Source organism: Cryptomeria japonica, chromosome 2, assembly GCF_030272615.1.
Source record: "Cryptomeria japonica chromosome 2, Sugi_1.0, whole genome shotgun sequence".
Lineage (NCBI taxonomy): Eukaryota > Viridiplantae > Streptophyta > Pinopsida > Cupressales > Cupressaceae > Cryptomeria > Cryptomeria japonica.
The window spans coordinates 69,512,299-69,526,591 of record NC_081406.1 but is presented as its reverse complement, the minus strand read 5'-3'; positions in this window follow the sequence as shown (position 1 = coordinate 69,526,591).

Sequence of the window (14,293 nt, the reverse complement as noted above, 5' to 3'; positions counted from 1 at the left end):
ATCAAAGAGAAGATGAATGTCATCAATGATGTCTCCCAAATCTGAAATGTAGGACTCCACAAACAAACCCGCAATATCTGTCAAGTAGTCATCCCAATCAACTGAAGCTGGAAGACATGAAATATCCTGTTGCACTGAATCACAAGGCAAAACTATCGCACTAGTTGCATCATCAGGTGCAATAGGTGGTGTGATATCAAGAGAAGGAGATGAAATACAAGGGTCAAGAACAGGATCACAAGTGAGGATCCCCAAGTTCAAATGCCCAAAGTTCTCCTCAAAATTTGAATCATCGACATAGGAAGAATCAACCTCATCAATAAGACCAAAATGTGAAAAAGAGTACAACCGAGATGCATGATCAACCACCCCAATCGCAATGATGGATCCACTCTCCAAGTCTCTAATGATAACTGAATTAGGTGTGAACTCCACAGTTTTCCTAGTTGCCCCATGTGTGATAGATGGAAAGAAGATTGTTTGTCAAGTGGGGTACACACAATACATCATTGAAGGAGTTATCCCCAATGGAAATAAATCCTTTCCCAATCACATCCATGTATGTATGATTGCCCATCAAAATTTGTGGCTTGTGGCAAGGCTCAAATGTAGAAAACATAGACTGTGAAGATGCCATATGAAGCCATTTCCCTGAATCATGACTTGTAGTAGCACAAAGAGCTTGTCCCTTTCCTTTATCTATCCCAAAAGAGTGACCTTTTCCCTTTTCCTTGGAAGAAGAAGCTGACATAGACATTCTAGAAGGTAGGTTGATTTTTTTCTTCTCAGGAAGATTCTTCAACTCATCAATATCCTTCTTATAACAATGATGCTAATCATGTCCTGACTTCTTGCAATATCCACAAAAAAATTGTCCTTATATGATTTCCTCTTAGGTGAGAATGGTGAATCACCTTGTTGTGGAGAGGAAGATTGTGCTCCATCTTGATGTGGTTTTAACTTAGGTTTCTTTTGATTCTTGTCTTTTCCTTGATTGCTTTGATTCCCTTTATTAGCCACCAAAGCTTGTGACTTTGAAGATTTGAGAATCCCCATCATGGTCAACTTAGATTGCTCAAGTATCAACATCTCCGTGAATGAATCAAATGAGGGAGAAGTGTATGAGGAACCTTGAGCTAACCTATGGGTGTGAAAGCTAGATACAAAGGCTGCATACTCTCAAGGAAGCTTGTCCAAGAAGTTATAAAGCAATTGAGAGCTTTGCTCTTAGCTCATTTGATTTTGTGACATAATCTTAGATTGTATAAAAATCCTTGGGGTCCAAACTTGTGAGTTCACTATCAAGCTTGTAGCCCTTAATCTCATCAACTTGACCATACAATTTCTAAAAAATATCCGAAGCCTCTTTAATTGTAGTACACTTATCAATTTGAAAAATGAGGTCATTTGATACATACTCTTTAAGAGTTCCAATTGCCATAGCATTTTTATTGAGCCATTCAAGTTGAGCATTAGGATCAGCCTTAGGATTGGGTGGTGTTGTAATAGTTCCAGTAACATAATGAATGATTCATTTTTCCATTAGTTTACTCCATGCCTTAATATTCCATGATGCATAACTATGAGGAGTTAAAAGTGGAAATTTAGGAGAACCCATAGCACCGAAATGAAAAAACACAAGATAGAGAGAAGAACAATCACACAAGACACCCCCCCAAAATACTCAATCAAGAAACCCCCCAAAAAAGATGATTTGGCACTTTATACTTAGTGTGTATACAATGGACCACTTGCAAAACAAGGCAAAGTGGACTTCTGATTTCAATTTACAACTTCTCAAAATGAGATATGAGACTTCAATAAATACTGCTAGTGATCTAAACTGAGATCCAAGCGAAATACAAGTACCAAATAGGCCAAAACTGGCCAAATACAGAAAGTACAATTTCTACTTAAAATCACTAAAAACAAAATGGTAGATTATGAAAGTAGAAGAAAAAATGTGCACTTTCAAAAAAATGACACCTGAAAAGGAGGACGTATGACCCCAAACGAAGCCTCTGAAGTTCCAAACTCAGGGATTAGACAGGTACAATCATGAAGATCTGCAATCTGAAAAATCCGTCCATAAAAATAAGAAAATTCTTCCACCACTGTGAAGAGCATGAATTTCTAGCCCATTTCAAAAAATATTGCACCAAAAAAGGAGCAAAAATGAGCAAGATATGGCCTTCCAAAGTTGAACTGCAAAACTGAAAAGCTCAATGAGAGGGGGTTAAAAAAATTTCAAAATATTGCTGACGTCAGCAAATGACGGGCTTAAAATTGACGCCCGTCTGACCGTCAAAATTTTTTTGCCTCCCCCTATATGGTTGTCTCTACCGTACATAAAAGTTGATGTGGCATGTACAAATAGCTGATTGTCAGTACACGTGGTAGGGGACAAAAGATGACATGGTGAGCCTGGGTGCCACCTTTGTGTCTGTAGATGGAGTGGCTGACTAAGCGACTATGTGGCAGGTCACGTGGCACAAGATGGGAGAAGCACAACAGGTCGTCGGTGAGCAAGCAGTACGAAAATTGGACTACGCAAAGCACCAAAGCTGGCAGTACGTCAGTGGTTGCGGGAGACCCATACAGTAGTGGAAGGACAGCATGGTAGTACGACAGCGAAGGGCAGTGTCAGCCAGTGGTCCTGGGCGGAGGAGTAGCCGGGAAAAAGTAGTCGGTTGTAGGCTTTGCAGCAGTGGCGACCAAGGGGTCGGGAGTACATACGGCCATCGGAGGAGCTGCAGTTGTAGGTACAGCAGCAGTGGCATGGATGGCGGGGGCAGCACGGATAATGGAAGACTTCTGCGAGCCCTGCAAAAACTCTGCGGAGTACAAAAAATCACCGGGGGTGGGTCTGCAGACCCCCCAAAATAGGCAAAAAACAATTCTCACCAAATATAGTCAACTTTATAGTCAAAATTCATGGAAACGACCTCCCGGACTCAATCGTGATGTCCAAATTGTTGTACGACGCCCCCAAAAAATTAAGATCCCCAAATCCAAAAATTGAAGCCTCCAAAACTCTAATTAATGAAGCCCTATAGGCTCTGATACCAAGTGAGATTTTTCCAACATCAAGGGCTCAATAAAAAATACAATAGAGAGACAAAATATTGAAAGGAATAAACTATATTCTATCAAGAGAAAATACTGATCAACTAGATCATCAAGCATTACATACAATGAATATAAGCATGCTTATATAGGCAAGGCTATATGGATATGTGAGCACACAAACATGGCATGTGGCTCAATAAGAAACAAGGGTAGGTAGGAAATAGGTGTGGGTAGGTAGGAGAAACAATATAATATTCCACATGAGGTGGATCACCCACCGAAGGTGGAATTATCACTCCACAATAAGTGGATATGATAGAGTAGTAACAAGATCAACACCATAAAAGGTGGAAATTATCCTACACACACTATCCCAATGTGGCACAAACACCCAAGTGTCTCATACCCAAACTACTATGAAATGCATTTCCTAACTAAACCTAAGTATAGTGTAATAATATCCAAGATGAATAATTATTTACACCAATAGGAAGGTATATTTGAAATTGCAAAACAAATATTGCAAATAATTAGAAGGTTTTGGCAATATTTGGGGATTGCAGTGGTAATTTTTTATTTTTTTTGTAGTAGTGGGACGCTAACCTATTCGTCTTGAACCATTTGATCACACTCTCATTTTAGAACACTTGAATTGTCAAATATTCAGGGATTGTGGGTGGTTAGATTTGTTGATCAGGTTGAAAGCACTGGGATACTAAGAGGGGGGCAGGGTGAATCAGTATTCTCGCAGATTTAAAAAATGTCTTCACAACTAAAACCCTCCACAAAAAATATCAAATAAACTTGACTAATCTAAAACTGTTAATGCAAAGTAAACATGAAGAACATAACCACAAGATAAACACCAGATTAAATTATATGTGGAAAACCCAAATTGGAAAAACCACGAAGATGTTAACTGTTAGGAGAATATAACTAGTTATATTTGTGTTTATGAAAAGGAGATGTCTCATTATCAGATTACAAAAGTGGCTCATTCTCGGACTGCTCACTGCAGATACACAAAGAAGATGGCTAACTGCCAAAATGCTCACCGCAACTAAAAAGGTTGAATTGAAAGGGTTTGCATCTCCAAATGCATGGGATCAGTTCTAAGGTTAAGGTCAAATTACAAATATCAAAATCCATAACAAATCTAGTTAGAGATGTCTGTACAACTATCCTGTAGCAGGTCCGATAAAGGACTATTGCACCATTGCAACATTGTTTGCCTTTTATGTCCACAACTCACACTTCATGCACTATTATAATCACTGATAACTCTCTTTCACACATCACACACCTTCATACACTTATCCTTATCATCATGCTACTACACATAAATATATAAATATATATATACACCAGAGGGCACAAATAAAAAAATAGTGTGTCACCTATCCTTAACACGTTATCAATATGCTCATGTAGGCCTCCGCAAGATTTCTACATTCTTCCTTTACATACTTCAATTTCCAATGCATATACTGAGATTACTAGAATGGGGCATGGTCATCCGGACCCAAGAATATCGACCCATAATTACAAGGTCAAGCTCAATATCTCCAAAATTTAGACTCCACATGTACCAAGAGGACCACACCACAAAGCTCGAAGAGATACTACTAATATTGACCAAAACAACCAATACCGGGACTCATAATTGATATTGGGATCAAAGAGAACTCAAAGTAACCTAAAAAATCATCATCCAGAGATGTCCACAACATATTACCTCTATCATGTTGGATAATAACTTCTGACCAAAACAACAACATATGTACATACCAAGAGAACTGTACATACTAACTTTGCATACAATATCCACAACATTCACAACTGTCATGCTCTGTGAAGTGTACCTGTACCTACAAACACAATGCACTCAATAAATCATTACAAGCAATGGTTAGTGAATCAAATCAAAGAAATGTAAAACCATAGCTAATAGACTTATTGTCTCCTAGTAAATGCGAGTATGAAAAATGCTCTCAAATTTGATTATGCATATTCTAGTGACTTGACTACACTTAGATGGAGGATTTGAATGATGAAAATGCATGATCTAGCAAGAATAGCATGATTAAGCTACATGATTTCACAATTATTCTAGAAAATAAGCTAGAAGGAAGATGCAATTAAGCTAAAATTGAGCATGATAACATTGCTAAAGAATGATAAGCTATAAGATAGATGCCTATATTAACAGTGCATAAGATGAGATGAATCAATCGATATGCAAAATGATATGAAATTGGGACCCTTTGTGCTCCAAAACGAGGTCTATTTATAGGATTTCCAAGGCTAAGGGTGAGGTGGCAGGAATCAATGGTCAAGATTGATTTGAAGATATCAATGGTTAAATTGGACGAGGTTGGCAAAGGGGTTGGATGAAAGGGAACAATGTCATCTCCATGGTGATGAGTATCAAGAGACTTCTAGAAGGGATTAGATGAAAGGGAACACTTAGTGACAAGTGTCACAAAGGTTCTAGAAGATGTTGGATGAAAGGGAACATGGTGGTAGGTAGAAAGGGTTAGGTTTAGGAGTGGTAGAAATTAGGAGAATTTGAATTTAGAAATTCAAATAATAGGAAAAGGCTAATTAATCTCAACAACTCATAAATTTGATTTGTTTTGATTAATTAGGGGATCCAGAAGAAATGAATTTGGATGGAGGGAATTAATTAATTTGAATTAATTAATCAAAGGTGATTATTGAAATGAACCTATTAAATAAATCCTTAGATTTATTAATAAGTAGGTGAAGAGGGGAATTTAATCAAATTGCTTAGTAAATTCAATTAAATTGGGAAGGGGGATTAATTAATGTGTAGGGGAAAAAGTGAGACTAGGCTAACATGTCCTAATCCTACCTTTTGACACACATTGTGGAATACGAAAGAGCCTAGAGGTATCACACAATTGGCTACTTCTTTTTGTGGAAGAGAGAGCCACGGGCTACCTATTAGGATTTCTATTCCTTTGTTGTAATTGAAAGATAAAATGATACAAGTTCAATTCCTAATCCCAAAGTGCAAGTATGAACTAATAACAAGATTGCAGAATTAAGATTAAACAATGGAAAGCTGTAAACACAAGGACAAGACAAGAATGCAAATGCGTACCCGGAGTTAAAATCTGAGTGAAAATGTTCGGGACGGGGGCGCGGGCGCCACTGTCCTGATACTGCTCCTGAAAACTGTTGTTTTGCAACCTGAAAAGCTGTCAGAAAAATGCTGAAACTTGCTGTCTGACAGAAGGACTAGGGCGCCCAGTGCCCCTGTCCTGGCAGGACCAGGGCACCCCATGCCCCTGTCCTGGTCTTTTGCACTGAAATTTGGTGTGAAGCTCAATCTCCGTCTACTTCCATCAGATCTGCAACTTGCGGCGTCGTCCGAATCCTGAAACCTACACTTATATCTGAAAAGGTATGGTGGGCGGCTATATAGGGTTTTGCCTTAGTCAAACCCCCGCTTTGGTGATTTCCACCTCCACGAATAGCCAGGTTGTATTGTAAAAGTAGTGTGTGTGCAGACCTTGTGTGTGTGCAAGATCCTAAAATGCAAGTAAGCAAACTAGAGCAACCTAGAAAGTAAACCCTAATTGCTTGCAAATGATAATGTAAATGCTCCAAATCAAGATGCAAAGTGATCTAAAGCATGAATACAAATGATATGATGCAAAGACATGAAAACAACATGAAATCATACCCAACCCCAAGGGAGGGGTACAAGCCAATCTTCAGTCGGTGATCCCTTATTGTTCTTCAATGCCTTCAAAGCCCTAAATGGATGAATGAAATTGATAGATGCTTGATGGATGGATGTTGAATGTTGTTGAAGTCTTCAAAGATCTGCTCTTTCGCTGCATAGAAGGTCCTTGAAACCAAAATTCTGATCCTTTCAAATGAAGAAAGAGAGCTTTTATATATGAAACCCTAGGTCTTAATTTCAACTTTTGGCCAACCTAGAGATTGAATCTCCCACCAATTTCTTGGGGTTAAGCTTTATTTTATGATTGGATTGTGCTCCTAAAATTTCGGGAAAAATGTTCGGGACCATGTGCACGCCAGGCGCCATGGTCCCGACAACTTTTCACCAAATTTTCAAGGCCCTCAGATATGATGATTTTAGAGAGAATCCCAAAGTTACAGGTGATTTCGAGATGTTTTGACCCCTGAAATCAAGCCCCCAAGTTCAAAATAGGACCTAATTAGGGTTTTTGATTAAATGATGTATTGGAAGAATAAAATGAAAGGGGCACACTTTAATGAAAAAGGCCCAACTTTATGATATGGGAGATGATAAAATAGAACCTTACACCTAATTAATTTAATTAATTAAGTGCTAAAGGGGAAATGCAATGCAAAATGCAAAATGCGCCAAGGCGGGTGCTAAACTAGGTGTGAAATTGTACCACCCTAGCAAGTGCGTACAATTTACGACGCTATAATTAAATAATTAATTATTTAATTAATTATCTTCAGACCATTTTTAGGTGTATACAACAACATCCACAATATCCACAATATCTGGACAAATATCCGAACCACATACATTGTCCGGTCCAAACTGGATAGTTGGTTTGACATCAATGACAATAATATTCACACAAGTCTAACAAGATTATTTATTGAAGCTTCATGACTTGAATGAAGTGATAGCCTTAGAGTTTGCTTGTACTTTGAATAATGACCAAGCAGTGGTCAAAGGTTTTGGAATCATTGTTACAGAGCAACAAATTATAGAAGTAATAAGGTTTCCTATAATAGGGGAGTTGTATCCTAAAGGGCATGATGCCAAGACAGCTAGAGATGGGTTTATAAAGCATGGTGACCCATTGTTAATAGTAACCAAAGAAGGTGCAAGAATATTATCTATGCCACCAAAATGGGTTTCAAGGGTAGTCTATATCACCTAATATTTGACTTGTGAGGGTTGGCAGTCTCAACCATTCGATACATTTTAAGCTTCTAAATCATCTTCGACATAGGAGGTTGATGAATGTTCCAAATTTCTCTATAACATATTGAAGCAAATGGAAAAACAAATTCTAAAAGGTAATGTGTACTCTATCTCTCACCACTGTTTGATTCAGTTATTGATAGAAAAAATCCTAGAAGAGAAAAACTCTAGGATGCCTTGGGATGATTTTCTGAAGATAACAAGGGTCAATCCAGTAAACATAGGGCTTGTAGCTATAGGAACATAAAGAAATTCTTCTTCTAGACCACCTCCCACTTAGTCCTCTAGTGAAACCCCTTCGGAGGACACCATATGTTTGGCTGAGCATAATAGGGAAGTTGGAAGCCCTAGTTCTACTCTTGAGGAAACCCCTATGTCAACTCCATCTTCAAAAGTTAAAAATAAGAAAATAAAAATAGTTGCAAAGGAGAAAGTGAGTGGTAAAAAGAATATTAAAACTTAAACTCTTGTTCCTAAGAATCTTAAGCCTCAAAAATAGAAGGCCAATGAATCTAAATAGCCTACAACCACTATGAAAGTAAAAAAGGCTGCTAAACCAATAAAGAAACCCATAAAGAAATTAAAAAGGGTTGTTAAGAAACCTGTAAGGAGTAGCCATAGGCTTAGGAAGATGTTTAAGAGTAAAGGGAAAGCAACTGATGAAATTCTTATTTAGAGCACTGACATAGAAGAACCTTCAATTGATGAAAAAGAAGAGCAACTCCCTAATGAACTGTCTCCATTGCTTCAAACACCTTCATCCCCATAATCATCTTCTCATCATACTAAGAGGGATAAGGATGTTAAGGGGAGCTCATCAAAAAAATGGAAGAAGTGTTAGTTCGTTCTGGGGGATACAAATTGAACTCAACATTGTGTCGGGTACTGAGGATAATCAAAGGCAAACCAGTTTTGAGAAAGATAAGGATGAGGAGCAACCAACTTGTAGTTTAGAAAATCTAGTAGCAACAACAAAGAAAGAAGGAATAAGCAATGGTAAGGCAAAACAATCAAGATAGGCACACATATGCCACCTCCATTTTAATGGGCTTTAGTTACAATGAAATTATGGAAGCTAATGGGAGGTAAAGAGAGAGAATGGAAGGAAGAAAAAGAGCAGTTGAAGAAATAAACAGTGTGAAAACCATAATGGGAAAGGTAACTACTCTTGTCCCACATCTTGTTCAATGTAGACCACCACCTAGGGCCTATGCCTTGTATCTAAGGGATTTATACTTTTCCTACAAATTGTCTAGGGAGCTCTCATGCTTTATCAACCCTAATGATTTCCTCTTTGTATATAGAACCTCCACACTGGGGTGTCACTAGTTGGGTAATATCATATTGATGGACTTGAAAAGCACTGAGAGGGGGGGTGAATCAATGACACCAAAACAAACACAACTTCAAACACTAACTGGTAAATGAACTTAAATAAGCATTTAAACAAAATACATGCTATCCAAAATGAAATAACAACATCCACATAAAGTAGAACATCCACCATAACACAAGTGTTTATATGTGGAAAACCCAAATAGGTAAAAACCACGGTGACATGGAACTCATAAGTTAACTATCTACAGTAATAGATAACTAACCGGTTAAGGTCTTACAAAGTGCTCTACTAGGAGCAAATCTTGTTAGAGATCCCAAGCTTGATTAGAAGCTTATACCCTGTTAAGAGTAACCTCGCTAGAGGATTTCAGAATCCAAACTAATGGATCACCTTGTTAGAGGATTTGTACAATGAATCTTGTTAGAGCTTACTCGGTTAGGGGATTTGATTCTATTGTAATGATTAGAAAACAACAAGAAAGGTTTGATATGTTCTGAGTAGCACAAGACTTGCTTGATCAAATCATTCTAAGTACATTCAACACTGATCTTCATCTTAACACTTATCTCTCTTCAACAAAAGCTTTCACTCTTTATGCATATCAGTATTCGCATAAAATCATCTCCTATATCAGTTCTCTTTATTAAATGATTCACTAAGATGTCTTTAAATAGACATACAAATCTTATGTCGGTCATAGGAAATCAAAACACAATTTCCTAGGTGCAGTGTATCTAGACAAGTAAACATAACTCATCACAAAAATCACCGTCAAGAAAACGGTGTTGGTAACTCATCACAAAATCAGATACTGGTTAGAATAGTCAATACCAATTGGAACAAAACATGTGAACCGTTTTCCTGGAATCTTCTGTTTGATCTCCATCTTCATTTTGCTGCCGACTTAATGTAACCATAGGTTATCTCTTAAGCACATACCGGTTGACACAGAGTACCGGTTAGAGATAGACCTTAAACATATTGGTTAGCAGTCTACACCAATGAAGTTACACCAGTAGTTAATGTAATCATATGTGTGTGAGAGTGTTTCATCAATGACAACAAGTGATGAATACATTATAATATCCATCAAGCCAACAATCTCCCCCTTTGGCATTGATGGCAACACTTAGAAAAAAAATTAGAATAATACAATACCACTAAGTGTGCATACACAACATATTTACATATGTACTCATATTCCCCTTTCAATGTAATACTCCCCCTTAATGCATGCATAAATACAAAATTTTCAAAAACACACATACATATTATTACTCCCCCTTTGACAAAAATGCCAAAATGATAAAGTAAAATATATACATATATATAGAAAATATGTATCAAAGTGTTCAGCATATATTACAATTTTTTTATTTAAAAGGTTCATGCATTGGCTAGTCTGATAAAAATATCATTGAAATTCTGCTTCATCTAGGATAAAGCATTTTCCCATGATTCCAGTATGTTAGCAGTGTACTCGAAGGTAGACATCAACTAGGAATAGAATTATTCCATTGAGCCTAGCGTGCAGGTTTCAAGAGTAGCAAGAATAGCTTCTGCATTGGAGTAGGCTCTTTGAAGAATGTTGACTTGCAAGGTGAGCTGACTCTTGAGCTTTCTTAGGGATCAGAATATCTTAGCCTTCTCATTATCATTCATGTTTAGTCTGTCATGCAAATCATCTATAGACCAGTTAAAGGCATGAATGGAGTCTTGGAGTGGGACATATGCCTTGCATAATCTTTCCATTTCCTATTCGGTTTCATCTTGACTCTTAGAAATGTCAGAGTAAAAGAAAGAAACATTGGAGGTAGAGGCAAGATACTTCCCTCCAGATTCAAAAGCTTTCTTCAACAGACTTCCATTATGAGATAAAGCTATTTTGCCACTTTCAATGTTCTTGGCCAATTTATCTCCATATTTCTTCTTGTGGCTCTTCTCAGCAGACATTTGAGCAGCATCTTCAAGTGATTTGATTTGATCAAATGCATCTGCAACTAACTGACCAAGTTTTTTGATGGGTGTAGGAAGATGTGCAATAGTTGTTTCCGGTAGTAAAACAGACAAAATTTCTACTGCATTTTGGATTGTCTCTGCTTCAATCCTTTGCTCTTTCAGTCTCTTCTTGTGTGCTCTAGATTGCATAACATTAGCAATCTTCATCATTTTTTATGCACTCAAAGTGTTCATGTCAATGGGTCCTAAGATACTTAACACTAGTACATTCGGGTCAAAATTTTGACAGCAAATAGTTGGAATTCCGATGAAATTTCGTCGCACTACCGACAAAAAAAGCCGTCAAAAAATTTGTGTCGGAAGTTTCAACTTTCCTTGTGGTCATCGCAATTCTGACCTCACCTCCAACCTTTCCAATGGCCACCATGGATGCTCATACCCCAAAAGAATACTGTCATGATCTTGGCCTACCATCAGAATTCTGACACCAAAGGGTAAAATTCCGACAGAGGAATGTCGTCGGATGCATAGCATCCTCGTCGAAACTCTCCTGGAGGCCATCATAGGTAAAATTATGACAGAGGAGTGTCGTTAGATGCATAGCATCCTCATCGGAACTCTCCTGGAGGCCATCATAATTATGACGGCCTCCAGGAGAGTTCCGACAAGGATGTTGTGCATCCGACGGCACTCCTCTGTCAGAACTTTACCCTTTGGTGTCGGAATTCCGACGATATGCCAATTTTTTAGAAAAAAAATATTTATAGAAAAAGATTGACATTGGTATCTCTCTTCTATCTCTCTTCTCTCTCCCCTCTCTAGGTCTCTTTCTCCATCCCTCTCTTCTTCTCTCCCTCTCTACTTCTCTTTCTCTACCCTCTCCAGGTCATTATCTCTTCTCTATCCCTCTCTACTATCTCTCTTCTCTCTCCCCTCTCTAGGTCTCTTTCTCCATCCCTCTCTTCTTCTCTCCCTCTCTACTTCTCTTTATCTACCCTCTCCAGATCATTATCTCTCCTCTCACCCTCTCTCTCTCTCTCTCACCTCTATAGGTCTCACCTTCCATTCCTCCATCATTACCCATGTTGTCAAGTTGCAAGATATTTCCCAAAGTACTTGGTTGCTAGGGTTGGTTTGCTTAAGTGTTGGAGTCGGAGTTAGATGAGACCTGCATGATTAAGCTGTATTAAGTGATCAAGTCACCAAGATCTTAATTGTAAACATGACTATGTTCTAGGGTGCTATGGTAGCATAGGTCAAGATTGAGGTATGGTGGTCAAGAATTACCTTCCAATGACAAAAGACATCCAAATGATGAAGAATGAAGGCGATGAACTCATAGAAGTTTGGAGGAGATAATTTGACTAAGTTAAAATTTTGTTTAAGTCATGGTCATGATACTAGCTTTCTCATCAAGAGCAATTTGTGCGAATGAACCCTAGAAATGTTCCCATGCTAGAGAAGCAAGAATTCCAATAAAACCTAAGGCAATGCTAGTAAGGGATCAAAATTAAAGAATTGGGGTACAAAAAACAAAATTTGGCTAAGTCGAGATGTTGCTCAAGGATGACCTAAATCATGGAGTGTAAATCAATCATGAAACATGAGAATGGATAGGTCTTGACCCAAGCAACGTAAGTCCCCCTTGTGATTCCAGTAGATGTCACATCAAAATCATTGAGTCTATCTGCAATATAAAGTCAAGACCTGACTATTGGAATCTTGGAGTCATCCCATTTGATCATGTAGTTTAGCACTTGGGAGGATTTTGTTCAAGAGAGGATAGAATACTTAGTATTTTATTTTGTGTTGCATAGTGCATAAAAAACACATCAACAGAAACCATTGAAAGGTTTGGTTAAAGCCTTCGAATCACAATCTCTACGAGAAGCTATCAAGAGTGCCCAGAATTTGGAAACTTTAGTATCCAAGAACATAATTCATAAGGCACCACTTTTAGAGCAACCAAAGAAGCCTATCAATGTAATATTTTATTTACCTTGGATATGTTTTATCCTAAGTGTGATATTCCACTATTAAAAAGCTTAATTAGGTAATATTTTTACTTAGGTAGAATAAGATAATGAGTTGCACATTCTCCTTCTTTGATTGAGATTCTACTTTTTCCTTGTCACAAATTTGGAAACTTGGATAAGCAATTTCTTTTTTTGGTTTTCTACCTCTTCATGATCCTCATGGATTTGGAATCTTGGAAGCTATATATTGTAGGTTTTTCCTCGATTAACATATCAAATGAAACTATTGTGAGCTTTCATATCTTGACATACCAAGGGCTTAAGTTTGGGGACGACAGGGGGATGACGAAGGGGGTGGGGTGGGATGCAAATATATATACAACTTAAAAAATTAATTATAAAAGGATGTGTATAGAATAAGTATAACAATTGTAAATAAAACTTTGCCACACTATGTAAATTTTACAATAAACATTAAAAATATGTCAATGATTGCAGAAAGAAGGTTTTGTAGAAAAGTGGCTAATAATTAAAGCCTGATGAAAGCATAAATCCATTATTGTACATTATGAAATGTCATCATGCAAACAAACTGTTATTTGATCTGAGACGAGTTAATTTTGCATATAGTGTATATGATAGAAAGAAAGCTAATACATGTGCAATGCTTATGTTGTACAAAAACTAGTTGAAGAAATTTGATATCAGCTTTCTCTCTTTTCCATCATTCTCATCGAATTGTTCTACCCCATGAACAGGCAAAGAGCCCTTAATGCATCCAACACCAAGAGCCATGACATACAGACCAATGTAGAGTATTATAGTTTGTCCACCTTCCACCTGCTTGCAAATCCCATCTTTGTATGCACTTCCCATGTCACATGCCAGAGGCTTTAGTGAAGGAAAATGTGCTTGTACTGTTAATAACACCCAACCCTGCATATTTCATGAACATCAGAATCTAAACAAGTCGGGAAGAATTTT